Source organism: Macrobrachium rosenbergii, chromosome 46 (genome assembly GCF_040412425.1).
Source record: "Macrobrachium rosenbergii isolate ZJJX-2024 chromosome 46, ASM4041242v1, whole genome shotgun sequence".
NCBI classification, from domain to species: Eukaryota; Metazoa; Arthropoda; class Malacostraca; order Decapoda; family Palaemonidae; genus Macrobrachium; species Macrobrachium rosenbergii.
Genome location: NC_089786.1, coordinates 52,864,695 through 52,869,694, shown reverse-complemented (window position 1 = coordinate 52,869,694; position 5,000 = coordinate 52,864,695).

The window sequence follows — 5,000 nt, the reverse complement described above, 5'->3', positions numbered from 1 at the left end:
CTTTGGGGGGCTGCAAAGGTGTTTGTCAATGTACTAAGTAGCAGTAAGAATGTTTAGTAATGGTTTTGTACTTTGCATATATTAATGGAACTATGACAAGCTATTAGTATTATTATTATTATTATTATTATTCGTTTCCCAAGTTATTTTTCGTATCAAAAATAAGATTACTACAATTAAAAACGCGTGGGTGTGTGTGTGTGTGTGTGTGTGTGTGTGTGTGAGAGAGAGAGAGAGAGAGAGAGAGAGAGAGAGAGCAAATATTGTGACATGAATGAAGTTCTGCTTCTCACAAAATAAATAAATTACAACCATGTGATTATAATCCCACAAAATCTATATACAAATAAATCACAATCTTAGAGTTATAATCCCACAAAAAATAAATCCATACGCAAATAAATCACAAGCTTGGAGTTAAAATCGCCTAATAATAAATCCATGCACAAATAAATAACAACCCTACAGTTATAATCCCCCAAAAATCCTTACACAAATATATCATAACCTTGGAGTTATAATCCCCCAAAAAATCCATACACAAATAAATCACAACCTCAAGAGTTATAATCCCACAAAAATAAATCCATATACAAATAAATCACAAGCATAGAGTTATAATCCCCCTAAAAATAAATCCATACACTTGAACCACGACCAATACCCCTTCGTCGTTTTCCAAGTAAATAATTAGGATGCCCAGTACGACAGCTGTTAATAAAATATGTCACATTCACCCCCTGTGGGCCCCAGGTGGTATTGACAGGTGAGCCACCAGGGGGGGGGGCGAGAGGTTGGGGGGGCGTTGACTGAAAGCTTACCCGAGTGGGAGTAATTCTTTACCGGATAGATATCTCCGGGTGACGTTGCTTGGTCCCAAAATAGTGGATACCTCAGGTTGGTCTCGGAAGTACTGGATAATTAGTGGATAAATGCTGCTATGTGGAAGTAGGGGAGATTTCCTAATTTCATGAAGAAGAAGAAGAAGAGGAAGAAGAAGAAGAAGAAGAAGAAGAAGAAGAAGAAGAAGAAGAAGAAGAAGAAGAAGAAGAAGAAGAAGAAGAAGAAGAAGAAGAAGAAGACGAACAAAAGGAATTAGGAAAATCTTTCTTTACACCAAACACCCAGAACTAAGACTGAAGAGACAAAACGATGTACATATACATCACCTGCTCTAAAAACCTGTTGTCTCGTCTTCGCCAAATAAAAACAGAATATAAATCTTTGGGGGAAAATGGAGAATTCGTAGATAAGTTATCGGAAAAAAGATTTACCCGAGGAAATCGCATTATTCTCGTAAGACTGAAGGCCATCCAAAAGTTTGTCATCATTTTTGTTAGAAAATGTCTCATGTTAAGACAGTAAGCGTCCTGAAGCTAAAGTTGAAATGGAAAATGGAATCTCTGTCTATATATCTGCATTATGTATTTATATATATATATATATATATATATATATATATATATATATATATATATATATATATATATATATATATATACATATATACATACATACATATATACATATATGTATAATATATATACATGCATATAAATTTATATATATAAAATAATAAGTGTGCGGGCGCGCGCGCGGTTTTGTATTATGATGAAGATGGGAAAAAAATTGCACAGAATGAATAATAATGACAAAAATACCTAAATGTAAATGGAATAGAAAAATGAGAGAGAGAGAGAGAGAGAGAGAGAGAGAGAGAGAGAGAGAGAGAGAGAGAGAGAGAGAGAGAGAGAGAGAGAGAGCAGTTATTAATCCAGCAAGGTCCAGTTATACACTCCATGGGAAGACCAGGAAATGGAGTAATTAAAGGTAATGGAGAGAATAACTCCTATCTGCCTTCATTCCATAATGCAATTTGAACGTTTACTGGTTCTACTGATATTAGGGGAGGTACAATTAGCCAAAGTGGTGGACACCGTGGGGAGCTGAGTGGTGCTGGATATGGCTTGTGTGTGCTAGGTCCCTGGGTCGCTTCAGAGTTTCAGGTATGTGTGTATAATATATTATATATATATATATATATATATATATATATATATATATATATATATATATATATATATATATATATACATATATAATGTATTGATATATATATGTATATGTATATATTGTATATATATACATAATATAATGATAGATAGACAGACCGATATATATTTATAATGAGAACTGATTCAACATTATAACTGAGATCTACGATGTTTGATTATAAGAAAATGAATATTATGCCATATCCTTTCATTCCCCAAAAACATGGAATCGCCATACTAGGAACTGTTCAATAGTTACATCAAAGAGAGAGAGAGAGAGAGAGAGAGAGAGAGAGAGAGAGAGAGAGAGAGAGAGAGAGAGAGAGAGAGAGAGAGAGAGAGACTGCATAAGATGGAGAAAAAAAATCCTAATTAACCGCGGTACATGCCGACGTTGAACCTGTCAACCCTCATTAAAGTCGACCCTTCCATTATTGATTCCCAACCTTCAAGTGAAATGTTAAAAAGCTCAGAGATTGGACCCCTCTACCTACTTGGAAAAGATTTGTAAGTAGTAACTGGTGCGACAAAGACGCGGAAAGCTGGCGTTTTTAATGGGGCATTAGGTAAGTGGAAAAGTTGTTTTTAAGCCGTATGACAGACGCAGAATATTTGTGGCTACTAAATTTTGGTATGTGAACTCGTGAACGGAAGACACATCCTATCATTTCCATTTTAAACATATTCCTAAGACTCTTTCTGTTTTATAAGTGGTTACAAGACTACAGTATTTAAATTTTAAAATCATGCTGTCAAATAACTAGGACACAATGCGTATGGAAAGATATTTGAATTACAATTCCTATGACGAGTTTAAAGTTATGTCATGACACCAGCTGTGATGATTTATCAGAATTTTGTTTAATAATGTATATGATTTAATTCGACATGTTTCTTAGATAATAATCGTATCAGATATTAAATCTTTCTAGTGAAATTTTCATTATTAACTAAATTTCAACACGAAGCGTAAATATATTTTTGCTTAATTCTCTCTCTCTCTCTCTCTCTCTCTCTCTCTCTCTCTCTCTCTCTCTCTCTCTCTCTCTCTCTCTCTCTCTCTCTCAGTACTAAAGATGTCCACTATAATATTCAGACTTTCAGCAAGGAAATCAACGTTCAACTTTTAAAGCATGACTAATACTTTAGCTTAATTCTCTCTCTCTCTCTCTCTCTCTCTCTCTCTCTCTCTCTCTCTCTCTCTCTCTCTCTCTCTCTCTCTCTCTCTCCTAAAATTTCCTCCAACGCAAAAATAATCAGACATTTAGTAAGTCAACAAAATGTTTAATTTAAAGGCATGACTATGTTTTGCTTAATTCTCTCTCTCTTTCTCTCAATGCTGAAGATTTCCCCAAGTGCTAAATAATCCAGACTTCTACCAAAGGCATTTAAACCTCTATCTCCCATTTCCCACCTTACCCAGCAACCCCCTCTCTCCCCACCTTCTCCCAACCCCCCTCCTCCCCTATTCCTCATTAATCCCTCACCCCTCCCCACCCTCCCCACATCAGGTATACTCAGGTTGATGAGTTTCGTCTGAATAGACATCATCATCATCATTCAGCGAATGTCCCTAGTGTGAGTCGAAGGCATTGTTGATACGTACGCTCTATATAGCACAGCTAAAAGGTAGGAGATAGGGTGTTTACTATCTTTAAAAAAAAGCTCACAAAAATACTAAAAAAAAACAGAGGCTTCTAGACGCTTTCCTGCTTAGGAAGAACATGTTTGAAGGGTACACGTTTTTAGAATTTTTTTACTATGTAAAAAAAACAACACATGAGAAAAAACATTACAAAAAAACAGGCTTCAAAACGCTTTCCTACTCAGGAAGGACATGTTTGAAGGGCACAATTTGTGAAAGTTTTTTTTTTGTCGTAAGTAAAGCCATGCCATTAGGATAGGGTGTTATATATAATTTAAGGCTTTGCCTCCCCCAGAATCTTTCTGGTTAAATCAACCTTCGCTCTCTCACGCCATCGGATTCTCGGGTCTTAATGTGTCCCATTAAATTTATATCAGATTCTTTAAAGGTAGTTGGAAGTTTGTACGTATATACGCAAACACACCCAAAAACACAGGTGTGTGTTTATATATATATATATATATAGAGAGAGAGAGAGAGAGAGAGAGAGAGAGAGAGAGAGAGAGAGAGAGAGAGAGAGAGAGAGAGAGAGAGAGAGAGAGAGAGAGATGTATATGAATATATGTGTATTATGTATATATATATATATATATATATATATATATATATATATATATATATATATATATATATAATGTATGTGTTTGTGTTTCGGGGGGTGGGGACGGGAATGAGGTTGCCAAACCCATGCCAAGTACCCTACAGATAATTAGGGGGGGGCTTTTGGCATGGGTACTAACTGGAAGTTACCAATCTACGCACTAACTAAATCCAATATTATTTACCAATATTTTTTATTCCGGCTGAATAAGAAAAACAGGATTACCAAATATTAATATCTTATATAATCAATGAATACCATAATTCACTGGCGTTATTGTTCTGTCTGAATAAAACTGGCTCATTAAAAATGAATATGACACTGATTATTTTTCAGTGAATAAAATATGTTATGGTCGTTTTTCCGACTTTAATATGAAAAATTATTTCCCATGGATACCAAAGTTGCTGTCCGGTACATAAATATCATTACTCAGCAATATTTAATATTAATGTGGCTTCATTCTACAATAAATTATTCACAGAAATCTCATCTACTATTAATTGTGAAAATGTAGAAAAGAAACGGTTTGCAATGAATATTAATATAATGGCGGTAAAATTCAATATATTGACTGAATGTCAATGAAAAAAACAATAGCTATTAAAACAAAAAGACTGATACAGTCTAAGTTTCAGCTGGTTGGTCAACGGCAAGAAATCCTCACTAAGCCTCTGTAAGCCACTTATGGGCAGACTAT